The sequence below is a fragment of the Kryptolebias marmoratus genome, linkage group LG13 (genome assembly GCF_001649575.2).
Source record: "Kryptolebias marmoratus isolate JLee-2015 linkage group LG13, ASM164957v2, whole genome shotgun sequence".
Taxonomy (NCBI): domain Eukaryota; kingdom Metazoa; phylum Chordata; class Actinopteri; order Cyprinodontiformes; family Rivulidae; genus Kryptolebias; species Kryptolebias marmoratus.
This window is the reverse complement of record NC_051442.1, coordinates 9,263,970-9,275,307: the sequence shown is the minus strand read 5'-3', so window position 1 is coordinate 9,275,307 and position 11,338 is coordinate 9,263,970. Positions and strand designations below refer to the sequence as shown.

The window sequence follows — 11,338 nt, the reverse complement described above, 5'->3', positions numbered from 1 at the left end:
TTAGCATTTAGATTTATATTTAGCATGTAGCTGTAACAATTACATGTAATTAGCTAAATGTTGTAAAAAGTGACATCAGAAAATCAACACTACATTTTAAAACAGTGTTTGAAGCTAAATGTGACAAAATTTAGGCATGAATTTTGAGCACAAGCTCCTTTACAAACGGCGCCCCATACGGATCGGTGCACGGTCTACGTTCCTACCATCACCTGTGGTCATGAAGTTTGGGTAGTGACCGAAAGTTCGAAACTGTGGATACAGACGGTCAAAATATGTTTTCTCTGCAGGTTAGCTGGGCTCTACCTTAGAGACAGGGTGAGAAGTTCAGTTACCCAGAAGGAGCTGGAGGAGAGCCGCTGCTCCTCCACATCGAGAGGAGCCAGCTGAGGCGCTTCAAGCATCTGGTAAGGATAGGGGCGTGTTCAAGACCCCTGGGGAAGACCCAGGACACACTGGGGAGAGTATGTCTCTCAGCTGCAGATTGAGTTTCCCTGCTCAATCTGCTGTCCCTGCAACCCACAGCAGATAATAGGTGGATGGATGGATAAATAATACACAAAATACTGAACTTCAAACAAATACAACATTAAAATCTGATAGAGTAGGGGGCTTCAAATGGTGGACAGCAGATTAGATCAGTTGTTAAATTTCAGTAAAATGAAAAGATGATTTTATATGGATGTAGATAGATAGATAGATAGATAGATAGATAGATAGATAGATAGATAGATAGATAGATAGATAGATAGATAGATAGGCCTATATTTTATTTTTTATCCTTCATTTTACTCACATGCCATACTCTGATAGTACAAAAACTACAATTTAGGTATTTTTCTATCTCTTCTAAAAGTAAAACTCTCCTCCTGTTTACATGTAAAATCTACAGGCGGACCGATCTGCTGCCTCACTGCGCGCGCGCACGTCAGATCCGTGCAGGCTCTGACGTGCGCTTCTCGTGATGCCTACGTCATGACGCTGCCAGCTGATCGGAGTGGGAAGCCGGGTGTGTGTGAGTGTGTGTGTGTGTGTGTGTGTGTGTGTGATATTAGAGGGAGGGAGGACCGGGACAGGAGTTGTGTGAAAGGGGCTGAAGTCCTGCGGTGTCTCCTCCGCCGCCTCGGCGATAAAAAGCCTCCAGAGACACAAATTCTGTCAAACCTCTTTTCTTTCTTTTTTTTTCAGTCTTCCTTGTTTTTTTTTTTTTTTATTGTTTCCCTTCCTCCGGCGGGGAGGTTAAAGAAATCCGCAGACCCTGACACACCCTGGCCGTTAAAGCTCCGGGACTCCGCCGAGCTGCGGAGGGGGGCAAGGCGGACCGCGGAGCTCCGGAGGACCCGGCCAGAGGAGGACCCGTCCGCAGGAGGGACCCGGCCGGTGAGGCTGTCTGTGCTGCTGCTGCTGCTCCTGGCTAAATGTTCGGTTCTGTCAGCCCCACTTAGCCCGTGGTGCCTTCATGACCCAGTTTGTGTGGAAATGGCCTCCTAAGCGGCTCCTTTCCGCGACTTTATTCTAGGGAAATTCCCCTCCACGGGTCAGATTTGAGTTTTTCACCAACAGATTTTAAGATTCTTGTGGATTTTAGTGGATGTTTTAGGAGTTCTGGTTGAAGGCCTGGCTCTGTGTGAGTCCAACTGGTTCTGGTGGGGATGGGGTGGGGTTGGGGGGGAGCAGACAGGATTTATGGACTCACTTTAAATCTAACATTTGGCCAAGCCATTCTGCAGCAGTTCATTTACATTTTAGTCTTTTTTTTTTACCAAAGTTTTCTTAAATGTCTTCACCTGTCCTCATTAAATGACTGTCTTAATTAACACAAAGCCTGACAGGAAGGACCGAGAAGCTAACGGTGACGGTGTTTGACATCCTGAGTGTTTTTCCTTTTGACAGCCAGAGAGAAATGCTGGATTCAAAGTCCGCAGCAAGATGTTGCAATGAGAAGATCTCGTCAAAAAGTGGGTTTTCCACCCTAAGGCCTGCCTGTCAAAAAAAAATCTGCTGAGTTCATGATAGGCCAAGGAGCAAGCCTGCGCTCAAGTAGGCGATAGGTGAACATCAGGATAACTGAGGCAGAGTCATTTCTCAGAAATGCAGCGACACCAGCAGCAGTCGTTTGGCAGAAATGCAAAATTCTTCAACTTAAGTTTCTTTAGATGTTTGGAGGGAAAAAAACCAGTAGAACCTTTTATAAATGCAGTTTTTTTAGGCCTCCCTGGTCAAATGCCTCCATCCAGGTCAAATACAGCTACATTTGAACGCAAAGTGAATTTCTGTGCAACTCGTGTTTCTTTAGGATAAATGATTCCAGAGGAGAGCTTATACTGTTACGTATGTCACATCAGTGTAGCCCGTCTTACATAATTGTGCAGCCAGAGTTCAGCGTGCTGGTAGGAATGCGCAATAGACTGTGTCACGAGCTGCATCTGTGCCACTGCGGTCCAAAGTGTGACATAATCCACCCCTGTCAATGGGGATCACAAGCTGGTGACAGGATTTCACCTAAAAAAGCAGCTCGTCTTGCCTTCGTGTGCAGCTTTGGTCCAAATTAGTAACCTCCCCGGTGCTGCCTTCATTTGCAGAAGTGAGGCCATCTTGCTCAACTCGGGTTCCACCCTTTAATTCCTATTGCGTGCCTTGTCAGAGTGTGGGGTGGGGAGACGGGCCAAGAAAGGATGTGATATGTAGGTTCAATTAAAGGGAAAAATAAAGAAAGAAGAAGAAATGCAGTTCTGTCAAACAAAAAGGCACCGACTGCCTGAGGACAGGCTTATAGGCCTCATACGGAGCATTTCCCGGCTGCGTCAGGAATTCGGGCTGACATTCAGCTCTTCCTCAACACAACACACACCCTTCATTTGTTGTGATCGGAGGGTTAAAGTCAGCTAGCCTTTAAAGTCCAGCCGAGTGTAAGAAGAGGCTCTCTGCACTGCGAGCCTCCGCCCTTTTCCCTCTGTCTCTGTCCCTATTTTTTCACTCTAAAAACCATCAGTCTGTGTCACAAAACTCCAATCCGGGACACTAAATACTCTCCCGACCGGGCCACACCCTTGACAATGAAATCCACCTGGTTTCGACATTTTAATTATCACGCGTTCCCATTAACAGAACTGCAGCTGCAATATGCAAATCTGTGCTTCCCGTTTTCCACTAAATTCCCCCGCGTGGCTTTTACTGCTGACACGCGTGCGTTGTCACCTTGTGGTGCTGGTGTCGCACTTCAGCGAGAAGCTAAAAGGTCAACCGGACTCGCTCGAAACAGGTCCGTCTGATCCAGGCCTACGCCAACCTATCATGTCTTCGTTCAACGCAATCTTGGGTTTTCGAGGCAAAACGAGTCAAGCTTTCCTCTCGAAGCTGGAAAAGACAATTTCCTCTAGAGCTAAATTGTCAGCGACTTCCTCCGTGTTTGTGTTTACACGTCATCCTTCTCTGATGCATACATCCTGCATGCCTTTCCTTTTTTATATTTGGCAGAGACTGCACATCCACAGCCCTCGATAAGCTCAGCCTTTTGTGGGTTAGACTGTGTGTTATCTCTTTCACACTGCTGCTAGTGTATAAAAGCCCGTCTCAAGGCCCTCCGCTCTGCCGGCCATGTGACTCCGTTCACCTCGTTTTCTCAGAGGAGGCAGACAGACAGACAGGAAAGAAGAAGAAGAAGGAGGAGAATGATGGGAGGCGGGGGGGGGGCAGGGTCAACCTGACGGCGAAGACCAGATGTAGTCGACGGAGAGGGGATGGGTGAGGAACGGAGGGATGGAAAAGAAGGAGCAGAGGAGACTGTGCAAGGCCACCACAGCCAGATGGAATTTCTAACATACGCAGCTGGAATGTGAGGAATGCGGGACAGTCTGATCTGACCGAGAGAAGGTGGGGAGGACAGACGAGTCAGGAAAGACGGGAAAAAAGAACAAGAAAAGAGAGATGTGGGAAAGAGTGGCAGAGCAGAGGAGTTTGGTGCTCAACACCGCCTTTAGGAATGAAACAAAACTGGAGAGTCTGTGTTTGTGGAACATAATGGGACAAATAAGTAATTCAGTTTGAGGTTGGGACGGCCTCCATCTGTCCCACGGGTGGCCTTGAGGACGACGTGTGCTGCATGTCCTCCTCGCCGAACGTTTCCAAGCTGACTGCAGCGCGTCAACACGTTCTCATTCCCGTCGTGTCACATGCCGACGCTCGGTCAGGAGCCCTTCGTGTCGGTTTTCAACATTCAGGTTGTCCTCCTGTGTGTCCATGGCGATCAGGGTGGCTGAAGCACTAAAAAAAAAAAAAGAACCCCAACAGGAAACGGTGAAAATGTTATTTCAACAGCGATGGCGTACGCTCAAAGACAGTCACAGGAACCATTTTAGGTATTCATCTGCACAGTGTTTGTTTTTTTGGCATTTAAAGTACCTGTCCGGGGTTAGAAAAAGACCATTTTACTCATCCTTCCAGGTATGTAGGCGGTAGAGAACCTGTGATGAGCAAACAGACTTCCTGTCATTTGCACGCACACACAACTTATCCTTTGTCTGTGCCGGCTGCTCTTTTCATGATAAAAAAAAATGAAGCTGTGGGTAATGGTAAATTTCTATTTGTGGGGTGCAGAGTCTGCGCAGAGACGAGTTTTGTTAATCGCCCAGCTCCATCCCAGTGAGCATTTCGTTTGGCTGAAAAGAAACCTGAAAGATGTTGAAACTGGTCTGTATTTGGCCTAAAAGTTTAAAGGTTCTGTTTCAACTAGATGTTTTCTTTTTTTTTTAGCATCTTGTATCTCTATATTTAAATGGATGCATATAAATGACAACAAATCATCCAGTTGATGTTTATACGTCTAATAAAGTTTCATTTTTCAACAAAATTTAGCCCAATTTGATCTCCGGTGTATAAAAGATGTCATTTAGACCAATGATTCCCAAAGTTGGGGTCGGGACCCCAATGTGGGTCACCCAACACCAAGTAGGGGTCCTTAGATACCCCTACTTGGTGTATCTAAGGACATTCTCCAAATATCAAATATCTCATGAACCAATTGGATGGATTTTAATGAAACTCTCAGAAAGTAATCACTAAATCTTACATCTACAACTATTTAGCTTTTGGCGTCAACTGTATTTAAGATGGCTGCCACAGCTAACCAACACCAGTCATCCCCATACTACGAGCGCTAATGGACCTCATTCAATCTTCGTTTTCAAGTTTGGCATATAAGGCAGTGGATGATAAGCAGGATTTAAAGAAATGCTAAATTGATTTTTTTAATGTATTTATTTATTTATTTTATGCTGAAATGATTTGATGACCCATGAGTCTATTATGGATGGATCCCATCAAAAACAAACAAGAAAAATATTCAGATAAGAAATCAGACTTTGACCAAAGTCAAACAAACATCTTTTCATTGGAGAAAAGCTCTTTGTTCTTTTCCTTTATTACAAATGAATATCCGGTTCTGTTGTAATTAGATCAGACCCGATTTGGGTGTTTCTCTGGTGCACAGCCTGAGAATGGCAGGATGGATAGTTTTGCAAGGTAAACGTGTGCATATAAATATATATATATATATATGTATATGTGTGTGTGTGTGCACCTTAATGTTAAGTTTACCTCATTGACGGTAATGCATGCTCGAAGTAGACCAAATTTGTCGCAAACGGCTAAAAATCGGGTGCCGATCACATATCAAAGCCCCTGAACGTTTCATTTAAAAAGGAGGGTTAAGAATCCTGTAGGCACATCAGAAGAGACTAATTATATATTTGAGTAATTTCTGAGGGTGTGAGCCTTTTGATTTGATGTGGAGATGTGTCACAGCGGTGGTAGGTTTTAGTCGGATTTGATTATGGATCCTTTTTGTGGTATGTGCCGATTGCAAGTCAGCACAGGCAGTCGGGCCTTCTGCTGACTCACCACCTCCGGCGAGGGAACCTGACATTTGTCATGTCGATAAAGTAGTCAGGAGATGTTTCTGTGCACGCTGAGCATTTCTCACCAGCACGTCCGCTTTTAAAACCGATGCAAATGAACGAGTGTTTCACCGAACCGTTTCTTCCCACAGTCATGTTGGTGTCATTTTAGTCCTGTTGTCTGTGACCTGCCTGTGGTTCTCATACATACCTGAGATTATTCTGGCTCTCCTAACTGCAGGAATGTGCAACACGTGTTGCTCGTCGGCTTCATGCGAGCACATCCCCAAAATCTGGAAATCGGCACAGGATTCAATTTTTTAAGATGGGGAAAACGGACTTGATTTAGCTTTTTTTTTTTTTTTTGTTTTTGGTGTGCATTTGGATTCAGGGAGTTGTTTGTCAAACTTTCATTATAACTAACTTGAGTTACATTTTCTGCCTTTCTTACTTCTTAAAACCAGTTCCAAACAACATCTATACATTTTAAAGTTTGCACTGAAAACCAACCCATGAATATCAGCTGAAAGTTATGCTTTATATTTCTCCGCCCCTTGAAGGTGGACTTTTAGAATATTTTGATCCTATCCGGCCAGAGGTTTCCCCTCTGGAAGCTCCTGAACGTCTCCCTCCTTAACAGCACTTCACAAATATTTCTTTACACTTCGGAGAGATTTCCACCATCTCCACATTTGTGTGTAGACTGTCCACTCCTTCTTATCGGCTCTCAGCGATGCTCTGTAACCACGGTAACTGACTGAAATATTCTCCAAGAGGCCAGTTTGTGATTTTTTTTTGTTTGTTTGTTTTTTTAAATAAAGAAAATCACAAGTAAAAGAGCATCAAAGAATGTACAACATGCACAGGCAGAGCTGCTGATCTGATGTTTGAGCTCTGGTGCATCTCCTCAGGCCTTTTTTTTTTTTTTTAAACATCTCTCACAGCTGATCGAACGCACTACAGCTCGCCTGCACCCACTTTCTGTCTGTGTGCACCTGGCTGCAGGCCACCTCGAGCCTACGCTTCTTGCTTCTCGTGGAGCAACTTTCTTTACAGAGGAAGTTCAAACCGTCTCTTCTTCTTCTCCTTCTATTTCCGCAGAGACACGCACGCCTAAATCAGAAGCAGGAAGGAGAAGGAGTCACCGTTCGTGCCACTAGCCGGACCGTGCGTCACTCCGGGCTGTCTGCTCCGAGCGGTGCGCCCTCGCCCGTGGCCCCAGATGGCTGACTCACAGCAGTTCTTCACTGGCGAGCTTTATGTTCCTCTACACATGCTAAAGCTGCCAGCTGAAGAACTGCTCTGGTCTGCCCTGCCCTGCATGACTCAACAGGAGGAAGAGGATGTGTGCCGGAGGGAATAAAGGCTCAGCAATCAAACTGGACTTTTGTATTTAACCGGATTTCCCCATTACTGTTTCTAGTCATGTGTTAACCCCATTAAACATTGCTTTCAAGTATGTTACGGTTACATGATGTCCCTCTTTTTTTTTTCTTCTTACAAATAAAATCCTATATGTTGCTTAGCATCTGCTTGTTTTTTCTCTCCTTACAATAAAGAACAAAATGTTCTCTCCGAAGTCTTAAGTGCAATAAAACCCGCCTGTCCTAAAATAACACAGAGAAGGGAACAATGCTGCACAAGAATGAATCACTTGTTTTTAACTCCGAAGAATCTGGTAATCTCATTAAAAGCAAAACGACACAAATCAGAAGCAGAAGTAAAATGTTAATTTGCAAAAAGTCACACTCGTGTTGGTCACGACTGCACTGCTGCTGGTAGAGGAAGAGAAAAACTTACCTAACTTCTGTTCTGCAGCGCCTAAAGGCGTCTTTGGCTGCTTCACTGAATTCCTTCACAGCATGTTCACTTGTGAAATCACAAGACTATCAAACTGGAGGAATTACTGACAGTGAAAAGGCTCATTTATGAAGTCATGAACATACCTTTCTAAAGAATAAAGACAGAATGAGGAGTTCTCTAATTAAATAAATGAACTGAAAGGAAACAAACTGTCTTTAATCACGTTCCTTCGAGCTGTAAATCTGGGAGGAGGTTGTTTGTCGTGCCAAGAGATGAATACTTTTAATTTCTGCTCTGGAGGACCAAGAGGAGTTTAAAGGGAAGTTCTGATTATCCTGAAAGCTCAGAGTCTTGGTGTGTTTTCTTAAAATCACCACCAGATGACGTGATGCTCTCAGAAACTGAGGCTGAGGGTGAAGCTGGAGGACCAGACGCAAATAAGAATGAATCTGATGTGGGAAAAGTTTAGCATTTCAATTTAGACATTTTAAAACTTCTGTTTTCTAATGAATGTACTTTTTTTTGTTGATATAAAGCACCATAATTAGCTCTGATGACACTTAAAGATGTCTTTGTTTCGTCTCCTTCCAGCTGTTTCTTTAAGGCTTCAGCAGCCTATAATTAAACCTCTCTGCCTGTTAATTTAATGTTATAAACCATGTTTTTAAAACGTTCACCGAAAACTTCCTGAAATTCAGTCAGCATCTGATCCACAGTTGTAAGATCAAATTGAACATCTTTGATCTCTGTGAGCCCAGAAGACTTTTGTGGAAATTTGGAAATGCAGTAAGTCGTCAGCGGCACAAGAAAATTGACGTTTTTGCTGATAAATGTGTTTAAAAAATAAAATAAAATAACAGAATGTAATGCTTTTTTAATTTTTTTTGTTGCAGATCTACCAAATTTTACTGCAACAAAACTGTGGCTCGTTCAGTGAATGTTTTGTGCTTCAAAATGTCAGAAATCACACTGGGCCTGATTTTTAAAGCAGAAAATACATTAAAATCCAGCAGAGGAAGCTTCAGAAAAGAGGAGGTTGATGTAAATTATATAACCTCATCATCAACCATTTACTCCAGCAGATATTAATCAGTCAGAAATGACAGTAATGTTACAGATCTAGGAAAAATACACAATTTCATACAGAGAACAGACTGTTTTAGAGCATTAGTTAAATTGTAATGATCAATCAAGAAGCATTCTTGTGTATTTGTTGTGTATTTCTTGCTGAAAGTGGTGATTCTAATTAAATTTGATCTTAAACATCTGACTTATTAGATTATTATAACTCAGTGCTGAACAGAGGAACACACTCAAGTTACCTCAACTTCTTGTTTAATGTATTTAATTAGTAATAATACTAATTAAATACAAACTACATGAATTACTGGTTATATGATTGTAAAAAGCTGATTGTGTTTCACTTTTATAGACCCAAACATTTCAAACGAAGGTCAAAACATTGATTCTGTTACAGATTTGAAGTTCTTTGTAGTCCTGGTTTTATTTTTTTGTGTATATTTCCTGCATTTCATGGTCTTATTCTTGTAGTTTCCTGTCTTATTTTGTAGTACCATTTCCTTTGTATATTTTTGCTTCCTGTTAGATCAAACCCGAGTTGTAGGGTTGTTAGTGTCGGTACAGCAGCTCCTTGTTTTCCTTTTGCTGTTGCAGGATTATTTTGTTTGCCTTTTGTTCTGGTTCTTTTGCCACAAGTGTTGGATTAATGTTTATTCTCTGGATTTTATGTCTTGCAGTGTCTTAAATCGTTAAAGTTCTTATTTTGTTTGTTTTATCAGTCTGCCTCCTGCTCGAGTTGTCTGTGTTCAGGTCTGACAGATTCGTGCCACAAAGAACTGGGATCTAAGAACGGAGAGGGTTCCTATCCATCTATCCAGCTGTTGGACACACTGACACAAAGGTTTTCTTTGCCTTGACTGTTTTAAAGACATCTTAACATGAAATAACCTATGTGGAAGTTATGTTCTGTAGAGAAGTGTTGCAAAAATTGCATATATTTTGCATAGTTTTGTTTTTTAGGTTCCCACTTTTTATTTTTCTAGCATCTTTCTTTGAGTTATCCTAAGCTGCTTCATAAAGTAATCAACTGTACGGCTTACCTGAAGGATTTACTGGAGTCTTCAGACTGTTTTGGCACCTGTTGGCTGCTTTTCTTTCACGCTAAAGTCCAACTCAACCCAAAACCATATCATTTAGGATTAGTTCAAATGACTGAAGACCAACACTTCACTTTCCATCTTGCTCAAAGAGATATTTTGGACATTTTGAAGTAGGGCTCTGTGATAAGGATATGACAAATTAATATCTCACCTGTTGTAGATAGCTCAATGAATGCCTTCAGTTGAGAGAAACAGAGTTAAAGATTGTCCAGACTGACGAGCTAACAGCTAAGATGAAAGAAAATGGCTCCAGCATCAAAAATGTCAGCAGTTCATGCAAACACTGTTTCATAGACCTTTATATATAGAAAGAGATTTATATTACTGTCAGTTTCGCATTACAGTGTTATTTAGCTGCAACAGATTCTGTGGTTATTTGCAGGAGCAAATAGCAGCTGCTGCTAGCTGTAGCACTTCCTGTGAGAAATATCTGTGTGATGTGAAACTGATCGGGATTTAAAGGTTTAAATAACAGTAAAAGCACAAACCACTGTAAAATGTTGCAGATTGGAGTTGTTTTAAGACGGCAAAGCCCTCTTTGGAATGAAGTGGGTCCGATTGGACCATAAGAACAGTCAGAGTGGACTCGCTTTAAAGGTGAACTGTGTCATTTTAAAAACAACTCTAGTCCTCAAAACTTCATGAATAAACAAATACCTATTATTTAAGCCTTTACATCGCTGTCAATGTTATGGTTATTTTTGCAGAAATATTGTGAAACTGCTGCCAGAAGTGTGCCGGGCTGCACCAGAAGTGCTGCAGCTGCTGCTGTTTGAAACCAGAAACTGTAAAATGTCCGTGACTACAGAGCGCTGTTACAGGTAGATATTAGTGTTTGCATGGACTGTTTGGAGATTTAAGACAAAGGCAATATAATTTAATGCTACTTGGACTGGAAGTTAAACTTAACTCTAAGCCGAGGTTGTTCTGAGACAGGTAAGATGTTAACTGTTCATAATCTTTCCACAGAACCTAACTTCAAAATTTCCAAAACATCTATTCGGTTATTTTTGCTCCAAAATAAAGATGGTGTCAGTTTGTGCAAACCACGTGGCTGCAGAATGATTCTTTAGTTGTTTTTTAGCAGAGATTCCCACTCGTCTGATGTTCCTCAGGAGACAAACAGGCTCCACTAAAATGCCTCAGTGGCCAAACTTCACTGGAGTTTCTAAGTCAGCAGGTGGTGAAAATGTTTTGAAAGATTCTGTGCTCCCTTTCTCCATTAAACACTCTTGCCGTGTCCTATATGCTGATCTAGCTGCTGCCCCCGCGCGTAAATGGAAAGCTTTTACGCACCGCGGGTGTTCACTTCAAAAGAGGTTTAATAATTGTTTTTTTTTGTTGTTGTTTTTTTAAAGCCTGCCCCATGCCTGGCCTGGTGCTTAAGTGGGGCTCCGGTGCTGGGGATGTGCTGTGGAGCTGAGGGATGCGGTAATTCCTCGCTAAATGATACGGGAGGAG

At 42.4% G+C, this 11,338-nt stretch overlaps 2 long non-coding RNA genes across 2 annotated transcripts; one reads left to right on the top strand and one right to left on the bottom strand.

The window, feature by feature from the left end:
- Positions 1–1,216: 1,216 nt before the first annotated feature.
- On the bottom strand, positions 1,217–7,903 carry LOC119617573. The gene is made up of 2 exons (XR_005233906.1): positions 7,695–7,903; positions 1,217–4,263 (listed from the first exon to the last, which is right to left on the bottom strand). It is a non-coding gene; the product is annotated as an uncharacterized LOC119617573 (long non-coding RNA).
- LOC112450685 lies at positions 1,243–7,420 on the top strand. Its single transcript, XR_003039362.2, has 2 exons — positions 1,243–1,380; positions 6,996–7,420. It is a non-coding gene; the product is annotated as an uncharacterized LOC112450685 (long non-coding RNA).
- Positions 7,904–11,338: the final 3,435 nt, after the last annotated feature.